This window comes from Rattus norvegicus, chromosome 6 (assembly GCF_036323735.1).
Source record: "Rattus norvegicus strain BN/NHsdMcwi chromosome 6, GRCr8, whole genome shotgun sequence".
Lineage (NCBI taxonomy): Eukaryota > Metazoa > Chordata > Mammalia > Rodentia > Muridae > Rattus > Rattus norvegicus.
Genome location: NC_086024.1, coordinates 73872402 through 73891298, shown reverse-complemented (window position 1 = coordinate 73891298; position 18897 = coordinate 73872402).

Here is an 18897-nt window from a genome sequence, read left to right as displayed (position 1 = left end):
AGTCTCATAAGAAAACAAGTTCATGCTATTTTACATTATCATATCTAGAGTTACTATGTAATATCTTTAAAATTACTTAATTTTCAATTATTTTCACAAGATGTCATGTGCAAATTCATCCATTCTGATTTAACTTCACTTATGGGTTAGTGTGTGTGTGTGTGTGTGTGTGTGTGTGTGTGTGTGTGTGTGTGTGTGTGTTTATGTGTGTATGTGTGTATCACAAGTTTTTAGAATTTTATCAATTAAAAATGGATAAGTATATGTTAGGTTAGTAGAGAGTAAGATAATTGACTGTACCCTGCACTGTCATTCACATAGCCTGTATGTCATTGACACTTTAAAAGGCTTTTAATATAGCAAATAGCTGTTCGTTGGAAGCCACTGATCATGTGTAGCATATTTCAGTGCAAAGAATTAGGAAAAAGTTATAAATGTCTATTTATTTAAAAACTCTTCCTAAGAGGAGTCACTTAAAAAAACAAATTAAACAGAGAAATAAATCAGGATCAAGGACCAATTTGTGGGTCAAGAGTGACTGTATATTTAGTTTTAATCAGTGGTGTTGAAACTCTAGGATTTCAGGGGAAACAAACCTTGCTGGACTGCCAAGTTTTCATGAAGCTAGAAGAAGGAAAGAAAGCCTGTCTAGTCCCTCCCAAAAGAATGAATCTGAGATCTTTCAGGGAGGAGAGGGAACAATGGTAAGGTCATTTTTGATTGATTAAATTATAAAAACTTGTGGTACACAGGCACACATGCAAATAGCTAAATGAAGCTAAATCAAGATGGGTTTTGAATGAAGTTAAATGAAAATGTTACCAGCTGTGTTATTCCTACCTAGACCTAGCCTGTCTTAGATGTTTTTCTAATCCCCAGAATTCAACATATGTGCTTTAAGTCCACCAATTCTCCCTTCTCTACATCAAGGGCACTGCAGATGGATAATGATGTGGGATATGAGCTTTGGAAGCTGCTTTGAGCTGCTCCCATCTCATGAGGGAAGGAAATGCAGCCTGCCTGAGAAGTGAAGAATGGGAGGGATGGAAAGCAGGCTCTGCAGTTTTCTGAGAACTTAATGGGTCTCAGAAATTGTGAACTAGCTAGCAATTTCACATGGCTATCTATTTCATTCTAAAGCAATAAAAAAGGACATTTTAAAAATCAAATATGAGGCAATCGAGTTCTCAGTAAAAGAGTTGTTTATTTACATATATTAGGAACAATGGCAAAAATGCTTAAAATGAGTGGAGAAATTCTCACTTTTTTCCTAGTGTTTTTGTGTTTTATCTAAAATTTTACTTATTTCTAGGATTTTATACATGAGTACTATTATTTACAAGACCTTCAACCCTTTATCAATTCTTCCAATACCTCTTGTGCTCCACTCCCTCTAAGATTATTGACTTCTTCTTTGATTATATATGAATGTACACATACATTACAGGCATGTCTGTATGGATAGAACTTGCTGAGTCTACATAATGTAGCTTATGTGTACATGTGTGAAGGTATGATCATTTCAGTTTGAATAATCTATCAGGGGCTCATCCCTAGAAAAGAATGACCTGTTTTTATTTCAGTGACCATGAATTATCTTGATCTCTTTTTTTAAGGGACAACCCTGACATATCTGAGGAATGATGTATGAAAATTAACAATATACATCTTTCTGGTTCATTGAAAAGCTGCATGAAAATGCTTTTAAAAACACTCTTGTCACTACAACAAAGCACCTATGCAGGAAATTATCCAAAAAATAAAAATATAGCATCTCAAAGAGAGTAGTTTCCTCCTTTCTCCTAATTCCTTGGCTCTTCTTTTTTTCTTTTTTATATTTTTTACTAGATATTTTGTTTATTTACATTTCAATTTTATCCTCTTTCCTGGTTTCCCCTCTGCAACCTCTCCCCCCATCCCATAAAACCCTCCTGCTTCTGTAAGGGTGCTCCCCCACCCACCACTCCTACCTTATTACCCTGGCATTCTCCTACACTGGGGCATCAAGCCCTCATAGGACCAAGGGCATCTACTCCCATTGATGCCTGACAATACTATCCTCTGCTCCATATTAAGCTGGAGGCAGGGGTCACTCCATGTGTACTTCTTGGTTGGTGGTTTAGTCCCTGGGAGCTCTGGGGTGTCTCGTTGGTTGATATTGTTGTTCTGTAGGATGATGTCATAGGTGAGGCAGGTACAGGATAGAAGGAGGCCTGTCATTGGAGGAGAAGGAAGGATGGGCAGGAGAGAAGTTTGAAGGAAGAGGAGGAGGCTAAGGGAGAGAGGAGGAGAGGAGGAGATGGAGAGAAGGGAGAAGCCATGGCAGGTGATGTTAAGATTCTGCTCTGTGTATTTACAGGTTGTTATTAATGTTCTCAAGGGATGGATGGTACTGGACTTTGTATGTTTAAGTGGGCAATTATATCTTACCAATTGGATCTAAGATTATTGTTTTGTGTGTTATTTTATGTGGGTGTTTGAGTGTAGCAAAGTGCGGCTGGGATGTATTTCTGCCAAGATATCTAGCACATATCTTGGGGCACCGCGATACAGAGCTAGCAGGGTAAAAGACACCGTTACTCTTCATTATTATTATATTTTTACAACATTGTTCTTCCTATGGGGTTGCAAAACCCTTCAGCTCTTTCAGTCCTTTTTTAAACTCCTCCACTGGGATCCTCATGCTCAGTCCAGTGGTTGGCTGTGAGCATCTGCATCTGTATTTGTCATGCTCTGGCAGAGCCTCTCAGGAGACAGCTATATCAGGCTTTGGTCAGCATGCACTTCTTGGCATCCAGAGTAGTGTCTGGGTTTAGTGGCTGTATGTTATATGGGCTGGATCCCCAGGTGGTGCAGGCTCTGAATAGCCATTCCTTCAGTCTAAGCTCCAAACTTTGTCTCCATATCTCCTTCTCTAAATATTTTTGTTTCCCCTTCTAAGAAGGACTGAAGCATCCACACTTTGTCCTTGTTCTTGAGCTTCATGTAGACTGTGGATTGTATCTTGGGTAATTCGAGCTTTTGGGCTAATATCCCCACTTGTCAGTGAGTGCATACCATGAGTGTTTTTCTGTGATTGTGTTACCTCACTCAGGATGATATTTTCTAGTTCCACCCATTTGCCTAAGAATTTCATGAAGTCATTGTTTTTGATAGCTGAGTAGTACTCCATTGTGTAGATGTGCCACATTTTCTGTGTCCATTCCTCTGCTGAAGGACATCTGGGTTCTTTCCAGCTTCTGACTATTATAGATAAGGTTGTTCTGAATACAGTGGAACATGTGTTCTTGTTATATGTTGGAGCATCATTTGGGTATATTCCCAGGAGTGTATAGCTAGGTCCTCAGGAAATACTATGTCTGTTTTACTGAGGAACTGCCAGACTGATTTCCAGAATGATTGTACCAGCTTGAAATCCAACCAACAATGGAGGAGTATTCTTTCTCCACATCCTCGCCAGCATCTGTTGTCACCTGAGTTTTTGATCTTAGCCATCCTGATTGGTGTGAGGTGGAATCAGTTGTTTGACTTGCATTTCCCTAATGACTAAGGATGCTGAACATTTCTTTAGGTACTTCTCAGCCATTAGCCATTTCTCAGTTGAGAATTCTTTGTTTGGCTTGTGCCCCATTTTTAATAAGGTTATTTGATTCTTTGGAGTCTAGCTTCATGAGTTCTTTGTATATTTTGGATATTAGCTGTGGAAAGCCGCAATAACATTCGCCATCACAAGATGGCGCTGGCTTCCGCTGCGCCAGCCCGACTTCCTTTCAGGAAGCTAGCTGTGTGTGCATGTGCAAGAGTGTGTTCACACCAAGTCTTTGCCCACCCCGGGGCGTGCCAGTGAGATCATGGGTAAGCGACCAATCAGGCGTGGATGCACCATGCTAGGGTTTTATAAGCAGCGCCTTTCTGGGCCCCAGGTCTCCTCCTCTTTAAGATACAATAAACGCTTTGCTACAGAAGGATCCTGGTGTCCGCACGTGTTCTTGCTGGTGGGACGATAGCACGGGACATTTGGTGCCGAAACCCGGGAAAAAACGCCTCACCATCGCCGGCGCCAAGGAGAGTCTCCATTCGCGGAGAGGGTCCAGAACTACAGGTAGGCTCTGAGAGGCATGTTTGGTCTTGATCTCTCTCCCCCATTAGAAGATGCGGTGGAAGCTTTTATTATCGTTTTGACAGTGCTCATTCTTTCTCTTTTGGTTTTTGATTTTGCGGCTGCCGCTAGGCACAGTCAGAAGTCGTGCCTAGAAGATGGGAAATGCCGCCCAACAGTAAGAGCAGGACAGGGAGCGCTAGGGGAGTTACAGGACAGCATGTCAGAAACAGAGTGGAATGAAAGATTAAAGAGCTCAAAGAGAAAAGGTGCATCTAAGAAAAAAAGCCCTTCCAAGGACCTTGGATCCGAGGAAGAGAGAGATAAGGGAAAGGACACCCTGGGAGAGAAACAGGAAGGAGATGAAAGGAACACAGTATTTTGGGAGAAAAATTTTGTCTTTGTGCTTGTAAAAGGTGTGATTAGGCTCTGGAAACTTCACAGAGTCATACTGATCCGATTTGATAGAGGTAGACCGCCTGAAACATTTATTCAGGAGAATCAAACAAAAAGATATCTCAATTCTAAACTTTTGTCTTCAGAGTTATATTTTATTCAGGACTGTGTCTCACTTCCATACCATTTGTGAATGTCAGTCGTGCTGCTCAGATATCCCGTAATATATCTCAGTATCTTACAGGAATTTGGTTTCAACACGTTGATGGACTAGTCCAGGAATTGAGACAATCCATCGTCCATATCAACTCCATTCGAGTGGATGGTCACCGTGGAAGTGGTGGGAAAGGGGAAATCCTACCTCTCTGCTGACTCCTATTGGAATCTGGGTCCCTTTGGTGGGACACCATCTAGTTTTTTCCCTCTATGTCTATTGTCTGTCCTTGGTGCACCAAGCTGTCCATGTATGTCAGTTTATGTCTGTGGTTTTTGTTTCTCGTTTAAATGTTTTATGTTTCATGTTCAAAAGAAAAAATGGTAAAAACTTTATCTGCCAATCGTTCACTTCTTGATTTGGTTTTAACTCATTTCAAAAAGGAACAAATGAATAAAAAGCAGTTTCAATCAGTCCTTGGAGCCCTGTACCTGTAGCTAAGAGCATAGGTCAGCTGGAGAAGCTGCCCAGGGGGCTGAGCATCTGCACGAGCTGATCTTAAAGGCGCCAACAGCTCATCAGCTTCTTTGGTACAGGAGCTGATGGCTGTTCCTCTTAGAAAAATCCCTGACTTATTATTAGACTCAACAAGTGACAAGGTGCTTCTCTTAAAATCACAGCTAGAAAACTAAAAATGGTGCTTGGTGTAAATATTAAAGACATGTGTAGCCACTTCAATTTTGTTTCTGATTGGTTTTAAATGTATAAATATGCTCTACATGCCTTGATCATGTACTATTGGCTTTTAAGTTATTGGATATGGTTAAAAAGGTATAATATTGGTAACAGAAAGTTGACATAAAGCTGGTAATCTGGATGGAGTCATTCTAGATAACATGTGACATGAGCCAACCTAGGGAAACAGGTCTAAATTGAGATAATATTTTTATGGAATTCTTACTCTAGAAACCAGGCTTCAAAAAGAATTTAGGGCAATGTCTTTTTGAGGTATCGGAGACCGCACCATCGTGCGTTCATATGTAGGAATTGACAGTCAAACTTTATAACATGAAGGACAGACTGGATTTTTAGAGACTAGGTTGTTAGAGGTTGAGTTTTGCTTTCCAAAGTTGTGGTTTGCCCTGAAGTTATCTGTATTTTAATGCTAATTCTACTGCCCCAAGGACAGTACTCAGAACTCAGGTGACTTTCCAAAGTTGTGGCTGTGCTCTGGTGTTACAAGGAGAACTTAAGGATTGTGATTAAGGATTGCCAGTGTTACAGTGACTAACTCAAACTTATTTATTATTGAGAAAAAATCAAACAGATAGAGATTGTTACAGGATTTACAAAGGATTGATGGGGTTTTAGAACTTGTCAGAGCATTACAGCCTGTTTGCTTACTCCAACTGCCATTTCAAGATAGATTTAGAGGATGTCCTGGCGATTGTGAGTTTTCATTTTGTGAACTTGCTTATAATTTTAGAGAGCCCATAAAGTGATATCATTAAAAATTTTACAAAGGAATGGCTAATAGCCTTATATTATATAATTTTGTCGCTTCTTCAATGTAAGAAGTTAGAACTTTAAATCTTTCAGTGTATATAGAAATTTTTACTACAAACCTTTGCTCTCAAAATGAGCTTTAATATTTGGGGAGTAGCTGTTACACTACTCCAGAAAAGAATATTTGAAACTAATTTTAAGCTTCCAAGGATATGTTAATTGCCAAAATACCTCACCTTACCAGAGGACTTATTATTGGAGATAAAGCTTTTGTCGTATTAGTACAAAATGGTATGCTAGAGTCATGGAAGTATTTTAAAAAGAAACCTGGTGAAACATACCTTATTCCAAACAGCAATCAAATTGGTTATTACAAAACACTGATATTTGGCCTATTACATATACAAATTTTGCAGGCAAAATTGATAATTTTACTCTTTACATGCTTTTGTATTTCCTATACATTTGTGCATGCAACCCATAGAAAATGCACTTACTGTATTTATAGGTGGTTCATCTAATGAAAAGGCTACATGTATGATTGGATCACTTGTTTATTCTTTTGAGTTTCTGCTGCTTCAGCACAGATTATTAAATTACGTGCTGTAGCCACTGTTTTTAAATGTTAAAAAATCAAGCTTTCAATTCATATACTGATAGCCATGTGTGGCTTGTGGTTTACAATTGATTAAAAGGTTTTCCTTTTTTTAGATACTACTAGCCCTCAAATTTTACAGTTACTTAATGCTTTACTAGAGGCAAGTTTTCTACATGAAATCAGTGAGTGATGATTTCAGTGTAAATGTCTGACAACTCACTGTCCTTTCAGTGCTCTGGCTCAGACAACTAAATAAAACCATAGACCCAGCTCTTTGAAAATGGTAATAGAGTTGATAACACACCCTCACAAAAAGAGAAAGACTCCATTTGCTTACTTTCAATTCCCGGCCTCGCCCTGCCAGCTCAGGGATTTCTAGTAAGACTGAAATTGGACAATATTTACAGGATTTGACATTTCTAATTAATGCTTATGTTTAGGTAAATAATGTTTGTGAGATGGCTTAGTGGTTAATAACACTAAATACTGTTCCTTTAGAGGCCATTTAAGAACTCAAACTGGATTGCCTAGACCCCTTAATGAGGGAGGACAATGATCCTAGACAGTTTATATCTTAATAAATAAAAAGGGGGAATTATCCCTGTATGCTATGTATGCTATACAAGTATTTAATAATGCTCCTTTTATTTCAATTTTAAAATTTGGATGCCAAGGAACACTCTGAGTTTATGGCACCCTACAACTAGGCATACTTCTGCCTACAACTAGGCATACTTCTGCCTAGGTAAAATAGAAAGATCCACATATTGGCGTGATCCTGTTCAGATATTTTATATGGGGAAGAGGGAATCTTTGTGTTTTTCCTACAGGATGCTACAAGAGTATGCCAGCTGCCGGAGAGGTTGGTGAGACTTGCTGATCCTGGTTACATGAAGATTCAGCTTTCGTGGTTCGGGTCCCTGGAGTCATTCCTCTGCCCTGAGAGGAAGATGGAAGATCCCCCCTCATCTTTTGTCAACCACTGCGTGTGTCCCGTCCCACTGTGGCCTACGCTCAGACCCTCTGTGCACTGCTGCTTGCTGGACTCCGTTACCCCTGTCCCCCTCATTCCCCTGGTGACTCTTGCTGCCTTAACTGGTGTTGTCATTTTGCAGTCTGTAGCTTCACAGGAATGCCATCTTCGTGAAGCTGCTGTGGACTGGGGAACTCTGCCCTGGTTGTACAGATCTCAGACGTGGTTCCATTGCCTGCTGGTTGCTCCAGAGAAGAATGACCGATCCTAAACTGTCCTGGGAAAGACCGTGTTACTTTCGCTGCTATTGTAGCAGCCATTACTGCTGCAGCCATTGTGTCTGCAGTGTCTAGAGTTACCCTCCCCCAATCTATTGTTAGGCAAGCACAGTGGGTGCTTTCTGCAGTAGTTGCTAACAATTGGGAATTCTAAATTTTATTATAGGAGTGGCTTGACTACGGCCCTTGGTGGTAGCAGCTGAGGAGAACCAGATGAGGTGCCCACTACTTATCGGGAGTGGCTCTGTTTGGTACAGCCCTATGCTGTGGATTAGTGTTCATGCTATGGTTGGTTTGCAAACTCAGATCTCAACAGAAACGTGACAAGGTCATTATCACTCAAACACTTGTGGCCATTGAAGAAGGGGGCCTCCCCTGGAATTTTGTTATCTATGCTCAGGAATTAGTCGGCATCTGAATTCTCTGCTCTTGCACCCCATGGATTTGTGGATCCATTACACTGGGATGGGAGAGACTCAATGATCAGCCCTTCTACATCACTGAGGTTTCCTCATTGCATGCGATAGGGTGATCATGATTTCCCCACTAACTCATTTTCTGGCTGGCCTCTTTTGTAGAGTTCGCCCTAGGTCGTTTAGCAGTTACTGTCACACAGCACTGTGGTATCCAGAGATGGACAACTTTCCTCTTACACAGACCAATCTAAGACTAGGGGCCCGGTGGCGTTAGGGTTACCCTACAACGGATAAGGCTGTGACATTAGAGGAACGACCTAAGACAAGAGCCACAGCAGATGGATGTAACTGCAGAGGGCTAGACCAGCCTCATTCTAGTAAAACAAAAAGGGGTAGATGTGGAAAGCTGCAATAACATTTGCCATCACAAGATGGCGCTGGCTTCCGCTACGCCCCACGTGGAAAGCCGGGATAGCATTCGCCATTACAAGATGGCGCTGGCTTCCGCTGCACCAGCCCGACTTCCTTTCAGGAAGCTAGCTGTGTGCGCATGTGCAAGAGTGTGTTCACGCCAAGTCTTTGCCCACCGCGGGGCGTGCCAGTGAGATCATGGGTAAGCGACCAATCAGGCGTGGATGCGCCATGCTAGGGTTTTATAAGCAGCGCCTTTCTGGGCCCTGGGTCTCCTCCTCTTTAAGATACAATAAACGCTTTGCTACAGAAGGATCCTGGTGTCCACGCGTGTTCTTGCTGGCGGGACGATAGCGTGGGACAATTAGCCCTGTATCAGAGGAAGGATTTAAAGATCTTTTCCCAATCTGTTGGTTGCTGTTTTATCCTAATGACAGTGTCTTCTGCCTTACAGAAGCTTAGCAATTTTATGAGGTTCCATTTGTCAGTTCATGATCTTAGAGCATAAGCCATTGGTGTTCTGTTCAGGAAATTTTCCCTTGTGCCCATGTGTTCGAGGCTCTTCCCCACTTTTTCTTCTATTAGTTTGAGTGTATCTGGTTTGATGTGGAGGTCCTTGATCCATTTGGCCTTGAGCTTTGTACAGGGTGATAAGAATGGATTGAATTGCATTCTTCTACATGGTGACAGCCAGTTGAACCAGCACCATTTGTTGAAAATGCTGTCTTTTCTGCATTGGATGGTTTTAGCTCCTTTGTCAAAGATCAAGTGACCCTAGGTGTGTGAGTTCATTTCTGGGTCTTCCATTCTATTCCATTGATCTACCTGCCTGTCTCTGTAGCAATACCAGGCAGTTTTTTTAAAAAAATCAGGATTGCTATGTAATACACCTGGGGCTTGCTTTATCATGAGCATGACCCTAGATGTACTGATTGGGAGCACAGTGCTATGTGCTTTATAAGTGCCTTCTCATTAACCTAATGATTACTAATGATTGTTATTTTATATACAGAGAGAGTAAGGAATAAAAACATTTGAGATCATAAGTTAGGCACTCTTGTAATTGCAGCATGATGAGATTTTCTGTGGAAAATCATGGCTCTCATGGAGCATACCACATCACAGAACTCTAATTTGAATCAGTCTTCCAGAATATGACAGATAATGCCCCAAGAGACTATGAAATAAAGTTGGAATGAAAAGTATCTTTGTATGTTATTATTTGGAAGAATTATACTAGTTATTTATTGTCTTTAAGTCAACTCAGTCTCTAATAGACTTTGGTAATGTATAGTTTTTGAAGTTCTTCTACTAAAAGCCCACAGAAAATTTAAATTATAAATTAATGGTAGGGCATCTGGAAGACCCTATGAACATCTATCTGGTCATCTGTTACCAATGACTATTAGGGGGCATCAGACAAATTATATACTGCATTAAGTCCAGGGGAACTCTGCAGTGTTGGGATCATGATCATCTGGAGACCGGAAGAATTATAGCTATTTCTCATTTGGAGTGTTGGAATCTTCAGAGTGGTGTAAGAGAATAGTGAGCAGACATCCAACAACTGTAAAATTTAAAACACCAGTTGGTGTTGGAAAGACTACTATTGCATGTTACTCTTATTCTATCTTGCATGTGACTGATATCTTAGAGTCTAGCTTTTCAAAGATAGAGCTAGACTCACACAGAGCTCCTTAGAAACGAGTCATATGACCTTGCTTACAGTGACCTGTTGTGCTGGTTAGTTTTTTGTGAACCCATCATAAACTGAGAAGAACAAATCTCTACTGAGAAGATAACCCTATCAGATTAGCCTGTAAATGATCCTGTAGGGCATTTTCCTGAATAATGATGGCTGTGGGCACTCCTACCCTGGCCATAGGGTTCTGGGTGCATAAGAAAGAAGTTTGAAGAGGCCGTGAGAATCAAGCCAATAAGTAGCACTTCTGTATGGCCTGTATTTTAGTTCCCGCCTCTGCTATACTTGATGGAGTGTGACTTGACATATACAACTGAAGCAAATTCTTTTTTCTCAAAGTTGTTTTTGGCCAGTGTTTTATCATAGCAATAGAAAGAAAGAGAAGACCTGGCTATGTGCAAACTTTAAGGCAGCCATTGCTGGTCAGATTTGAGTCTTGGGGTCAGGTCCCTCAATCAATCATGTTACTAAACTGTTGAGCTTTTCCTCTCTCAGGATCGATGGCGAGGTGAATTCTTTGTTAACTTGCTATCATAAGCAGTTGTTAGTTTATAGCACTTGACTCTCCAGAAGGAAACTACTTTAGAGCATTTACTACTGACACCATCTCTTTTGAGTATTGCCAGACAATGTTGCTCAGGTAGCCTAGCCCATGTGACAATATAGTCACATGAACTACACAGTATATTTTGACACAGTGAAGTTAAGTTTTTATTTTCTAACTGAAAAGGGCTTAAAAGATAGCTTATTTTTATGCCAATACCGATTCTGTTAACTGTGTGCTTACTGTCTCCTCTTGTGTGTTCTGGTCATATTTGTTTCCTTTCTTGTCTACCTGTCTTAGACTTTACTTTGTATTATCTCATGGAAGCTTACTATTTCCCCCTTCCTTTATGAATCCTGTCAAACTTGAGCTATGTTGGTTCTTCCTATATTTCATTTATGTGTATATTTGAAAATCACAGTTTTTCTTCTATTAGTAATAGCAAGTGGTGAAAGATATGTCCACAGATATCCACAGAATATCCCATACTCCCATCTATTTATATCTAAACAAATGATAATTTGTTTTATTTGCATTTTATAAACCCTGTTTGGAGCTGAGTCCAAATTCACGTGAGAAACTGGGAACAGAATTGCGTCTTCTCTTGGCAATTTGTCTCTGGCATTTTCCTGCTCTCATTTTCTTGACCAAAGATTTAGTGTATTCTGTTTATTTTTTATTTTATTTTTTAAATATTTTATTTTATCTTTCCTTATGTATACCGGACTGCATAGGTATGTACCTATGAGTGAATACAGGTGCCCATGTAGGAGAGTGTTATTAGTGCCCCTAGAGTTGATGTTAAAAGCAGTTGTAAACAGCCTGATGTTAGTGCTTGGAATTGAACTCAAGTCTCCTGAAGAACAGTCTGGGCTCTTAACCGTTGAGGCATCACTCAAGCCCCAGGCAGTTCTCTTCCTTATCTCTGCTATGGTTTGCTTTCTTCAGAGTGGTATGCTATTTATTACATTGTGTTTACAAGTCATGGAGTAAGAGGATGCTGGACCTCAGATGGTTTGGGTCTAGCTTTTTACCACCTTTCCTTAGGGACTTTCTCTTAACTCTTAACATATGAAGAACATCAGCTTCTTATTTAAAAAAAAAACAAAAAAACAAACCAAAACATTTCCACTGTTAGCTTTTGGGACTCTAGGTCTGCAAGCACAATCCTCCCACAACAATGGTCAAGAAATTCTGTGACTGTGCTCTTCTCAAAGGTTCAAAGAGTTTGCCCGTTTCAATGTGTCAATGTTAGTAACCTTGGAGTCATGTTTCATGAATAATCATCCTGAAGCAGGATATCAGGAGGCTGACAGTTAACATATTTCCACATACAACACAGATTTCTGTGCATACATCAATGGGAGTGCATTCTTGACTCCCATTTATAAAGCTGTCGTGCCAGTTTTCCTGTCTTCCCTCATTCCCTTAGTACGAATGTATAATTTGACTGGAAATTACTAGCAGTGAGTTTTCTTTTTTTAAATTTAGTTTCTATTTATGTTGGGCTCATTCCAAAGTCAATTTAGCAATATATATCTGAAGGTAAAACAATAACAAATTCTTATCATGGCATTTTGTTTTTTCTTTAAAAATAATAGAGAAGTTACTACATTGTCATTTTCTTGTAAGGTACTTCCTTGGATTTTGAAATTTTAATTGGAGAAAGAGGAAAAAAAGATATGCATACAAAAATCTATCCTGCTTCATTTTCCAGCCAGTAAGTGCTATAATATAAAATGTTTTTATGATCATTTAATATGTAAGTCAGTTCCTTTCTTTGTCTTCTTAAAAGAGAGGTTTCATTACCACCCCCACCTTCCTGATTTTTTTAAAATATTTTTTTGTGTGTGTGTGAGTATTTGGGAACTCTGTAACACCCAGTAACTTACATTGCTGTTTCTCTCCATCACCTATCCTCATATGACCACTGAAAATTGATTTTTCAGTAACCAGTTAGGTGGGAAAAACTATCAACTGTGATTGTAATTTTAGTGTAGTATAATTTACATTATTTACAGGCTTTCTGCCAATTTGTTACTTAGTTAACCCAGATGCAACTTCATCAGTCTCTCTTTCTCTCTCCTTTTCACCACTAAAAAATAATCTCTATCAGGATCAGATGGAAAAATAATGCATACTTACTAGTTCTGCACAACATACTGGAGTCTGCCCACAGTGTAACAAACAGCCAGCTTTCCCCAGGGACTACAAGGTCTCTTTTTCGTTCCTGTCTGTGGCCTGAGGCTCTTGTACTCATCACTAGCCATTTAGTTGTTGTCTCAGTTTTCAATCAACTGTCTTGTTGTGAGAGCTTGTGCCCAGATAATCCATAGTTTACTTCATAGTGGTCCCAAAGTGCAAAGAGCAGAAATGCTGGCAATTTGGGTCCACCAAAGAGGAATTACAAAGTGCTTTTTTTTTTCATGTGAAAGTTCGTAATTTAATTAGGCAAGAAAATGCATGTTGAGGTCACCAAATGGGCAGTAAGAAGAAATCTTCCTGTGAAACGGGTAAGAGAGAAAAAGAAATTCGTGTTGATTTTGTTGTTTTGCTTCCAAATGCAAACCTTATGTTGCTGTGGTGTAATAAGTGCTTAGATGTGGTGAAAATGGCATTAAACTTGTGTGTGAATTGTAAGAGCAGAAGCATGTGCTGATTGACAGCAATGTGTGTGTTGGAAAGCACTGAACATATACGAAAGTTTCAGCACCAGATCCTTTGAAGTGAGTGGCGCTGACATTTTACCCCTAGTAAGGGAGTAAGGACATCAAGATTCAGGAACATAGTGTATCTAGGGCACAGGGCCACACATTTTCACACGCCTAGCATTTAGAATATACTCTGAAGGTCTGGGTGGATGGTATACGTTGTGTCTTGTGCTATTATTTGTGTTTTTAATCTAAGATGCTGAGGTTTTTAAAGGCTAAACAAGAAAATTAGAAAAATCAAGTAAATGTCACACTTCTTTGCCTGATGTTGTGTATTGTCTTTGAAATGCATTATGAAGGCATCCAAGGAGATTTATTTTTATCTTAAATGTAACATTAAAATAGGTCCTGCAATAAACTTGCACTTTCAGCTGGTCTGAGCACCCTGATTGTTCACTTTCTCTGACCTTCTTCTTACTATGTTTCTATTTACAACAAACATCTTCTAAACTAATTTTTAAATGTTTATTTCAGTTTAATATATTAATATTATACATTAATAGTTTTTATTATGTCATTTTCATATGAGTGTATAATGTATTTGAATATTAATCACTTTACCCTCTGGTATTCCTACCAACTTTTTTATCCCCACCCTTTTTTCCAAACATCCACCCTTCTTTTAATGTCTTTGTGTGTGTGTGTGTGTGTGTGTGTGTGTGTGTGTGTATACTTAATGTGTTTCATCAAATAGTAATGGAGGAATATTTATAGGAACTTATTATATACCTTACAAGTAGCTATACTATATAAAATAATATCTTTCCCATCTTATCAGTCATTAACTGAATGTAAATCCTGAGGGAAAGGTAGTGCCCCATTAGACCCTCCCCACTTTCATACAAGGAATTGACAGGCTCAGTATTACACATGTCTTATACAGACAATCTCAGTTGCTGTGAGCTTAAGAATGTGACAGCTATGTCATCCCAAAAGGCAGCATCCTGCATCATTCCACCAACATTCCTCTAGCTCTGTCTTACATTATTTCCACCCTTTCTTCCAAGAGTTTATGAGCACTGAATGAGGTATTGTAGATGTCCTGTTCCTCACTGAGCACCCATAAGTCATTTATTGTTAGTACTTTGATCTGTTATGAGCATCTACAGTCACTGTTGCTCACTGCAAAAGGAATCTTCTTGGACCAAGTAAACAGCAGCACTAATATACAGGCAATAAGCATAGCTGTTTAGAAGGCAATTTGATAGACATATAAAGTCCACTTTTCAAACCAATAACAGTAGCTATTCCACTAAGGCCTATAACCTCTCTAGTCACAGGCTGATTGTGCATTACAGTACAAAGAGTCAATTCCCTCCTATAGTGCTGGCATCAAACCAAATCAGGGAACAGTTGTTTATCCCCAAACAGACTTGCCACTATTACCAGTAGACACTTTGTGCTGAGCCAGTAGTATTTGTTCACAAAGGGTGAAAAAAACATGGCTTACAAAAGTAGTCTGCTCCATGCCTACCAACATGTTGACAACTAGCTATCAGGAAAAATAATTCCAGTATTGTTCTGGTTTCATTTCCCTAGTCCACAAACCAAGGTACTATACCCTTAGGGCTATACTACAGAATTTTGGTGGAAAGTCATTATTGTTTGGGTAGACTCAGAGAATTCTCTGACTAGCTCATAGGGAAGTAGTCCACCTTCGGCACTGAGATTTTCATTTCATAACCTAGGAGCAACAAAGCTTATTTTTATTATGTTATGTTATTGGTAGTGAGTATACACACCACTTACCAGATTTCTTCCTTAGCCTTTATATTTTATTCAGTTATTTCTAATAATGATTACAGTTCATTAAATTAAACATTGTTCACTTAGTTTTCTAGATGGAAAAGTCACCCAGCATGCAGTGGTCCAGTGGTGAAGCAAAGAGTTAAGACAAGAACACATTCTTCTCATTCAAGTGAATTGCTTCTCAACCCAAATGGAAAATAAGTTTTGAGGACCCAAATCCCATGGGGGAGAGAGCTGAACTCCCAGAAGTGTGGACAATCCTGAGAGCTCAGAGGAGATGGCCACTTCTGCCCACTTCTGCTCACATTCACTTCTGCCCAAGAGGAAACTGTATAGTGGTCTCTGGATACAGGAATATAGGAGCAGTCAGTGGCAGGAACCTGCTGGTTTCTGCCTGTGGCAAAAAATTAACTGAACCTGTCCCACAGCTCCCTGCACCCAAATCCTGTGGGGGAGAGAGCTGGACCCTCAGAAGTGCAGACAATCCTGAGAACTCAGAGGAGACAATAACCTTCTGCCCACATTCCTGACCCAAAAGGAAACCACCTAGAGCCATCAGTGCCCTCTGGGCACAGTGACCTAGGAGCAGTCACGGGCAAGACCCTTTGGGTTTTGGCCTACCCCCATAGCTGAAAGCCACTCACCAAGAACACCTACACACCCGAGAGCAGAGGCAAGACCAACTCTTCTGTGCCAACCAACCCACCTGGAAACTTCAGGTAAAACAAACCCAGGAGAAGCTCTCCGTTCCCAGATCCAGCTGAAAGAAAACAGGTCTACAGGAGTGCTGACACACAGGCCTACAGGAGGGTCAAGTCACTGTCAGAGACAGCAAAACAAGCTAACACCAGACACAATGTGATGATGAGAGGCAAGCACAGGAATCAAGACTACTTGGCATTGTCAGAGCCCAGTTCTCTCACCAAAGCAAATACTGGATATCCGAACACACTGAAAAAGCAAGATTGGGATTGAAAATCAGATCTTATGATGATGATAGAGGACTTTAAGAAGGACATAAATAACTCCCTTAAAGAAATACAGGATACCCACACCCGCGGATCCCGGCCCGCAGCAGCTCTCTGCTCCCAGACCCGGTGAGAGAGAGACCCAACCGCCTGGTCAGGTGGGCACTCCTGAGGCTGCAGAGCGGAAGAGACCACCAACACTGCTCACCCCTGCCCACATCCCTGGCCCAAGAGGAAACTGTATAAGGCCTCTGGGCTCCCGTGGGGGAGGGCCCAGGAGCGGCAGGACTTCTGCGCCTGAGACACCGCCGGAACCTGAAAGAAACAGACCGGATAAACAGTTCTCTGCACCCAAATCCCGTGGGAGGGAGAGCTAAACCTTCAGAGAGGCAGACAAGCCTGGGAAACCAGAAGAGACTGCTCCCTGCACACACATCTCGGACGCCAGAGGAAAAAGCCAAAGACCATCTGGAACCCTGGTGCACTGAAGCTCCCGGAAGGGGCGGCACAGGTCTCCCTGGTTGCTGCCGCTGCAGAGAGCCCCTGGGCAGCACCCCACGAGTGAACCTGAGCCTCGGGACCACAGGTAAGACCAAATTTTCTGCTGCAAGAAAGCTGCCTGGTGAACTCAAGACACAGGCCCACAAGAACAGCTGAAGACCTGTAGAGAGGAAAAACTACACGCCGGAAAGCAGAACACACTGTCCCCATAACTGACTGAAAGAGAGGAAAACAGGTCTACAGCACTCCTGACACACAGGCTTATAGGTCAGTCTAGCCACTGTCAGAAATAGCAGAACAAAGTAACACTAGAGATAATCTGATGGCGAGAGGCAAGCGCAGGAACCCAAGCAACAGAAACCAAGACTGCATGCCATCATCGGAGCCCAATTCTCCCGCCAAAACAAACATGGAATATCCAAACACACCAGAAAAGCAAGATCTAGTTTCAAAATCATATTTGATCATGATGCTGGAGGACTTCAAGAAAGACATGAACACACTTAGGGAAACACAGGAAATCATTAATAAACAAGTAGAGGCCTACAGAGAGGAATGGCAAAAATCCCTGAAAGAATTCCAGGAAAACACAAACAAACAGATGAAGGAATTAAAAATGGAAATAGAAGCAATCAAGAAAGAACACATGGAAACAACCCTGGATATAGAAAACCAAAAGAAGAGACAAGGAGCTGTAGATACAAGCTTCACCAACAGAATACAAGAGATGGAAGAGAGAATCTCAGGAGCAGAAGATTCCATAGAAATCATTGACTCAACTGTCAAAGATAATGTAAAGCGGAAAAAGCTACTGGTCCAAAACATACAGGAAATCCAGGACTCAATGAGAAGATCAAACCTAAGGATAATAGGTATAGAAGAGAGTGAAGACTCCCAGCTCAAAGGACCAGTAAATATCTTCAACAAAATCATAGAAGAAAACTTCCCTAACCTAAAAAAAGAGATACCCATAGGCATACAAGAAGCCTACAGAACTCCAAATAGATTGGACCAGAAAAGAAACACCTCCCGTCACATAATTGTCAAAACACCAAACGCACAAAATAAAGAAAGAATATTAAAAGCAGTAAGGGAAAAAGGTCAAGTAACATATAAAGGGAGACCTATCAGAATCACACCAGACTTCTCGCCAGAAACTATGAAGGCCAGAAGATCCTGGACTGATGTCATACAGACCCTAAGAGAACACAAATGCCAGCCCAGGTTACTGTATCCAGCAAAACTCTCAATTAACATTGATGGAGAAACCAAGATATTCCATGACAAAACCAAATTTACACAATATCTTTCTACAAATCCAGCACTACAAAGGATAATAAATGGTAAAGCCCAACATAAGGAGGCAAGCTATACCCTAGAAGAAGCAAGAAACTAATCGTCTTGGCAACAAAACAAAGAGAATGAAAGCACACAAACATAACCTCACATCCAAATATGAATATAAAGGGAAACAATAATCACTATTCCTTAATATCTCTCAATATCAATGGCCTCAACTCCCCAATAAAAAGACATAGATTAACAAACTGGATACGCAACGAGGACCCTGCATTCTGCTGCCTACAGGAAACACACCTCAGAGACAAAGACAGACACTACCTCAGAGTGAAAGGCTGGAAAACAACTTTCCAAGCAAATGGTCAGAAGAAGCAAGCTGGAGTAGCCATTCTAATATCAAATAAAATCAATTTCCAACTAAAAGTCATCAAAAAAGATAAGGAAGGACACTTCATATTCATCAAAGGAAAAATCCACCAAGATGAACTCTCAATCCTAAGTATCTATGCCCCAAATACAAGGGCACCTACATATGTAAAAGAAACCTTACTAAAGCTCAAAACACACATTGCACCTCACACAATAATAGTGG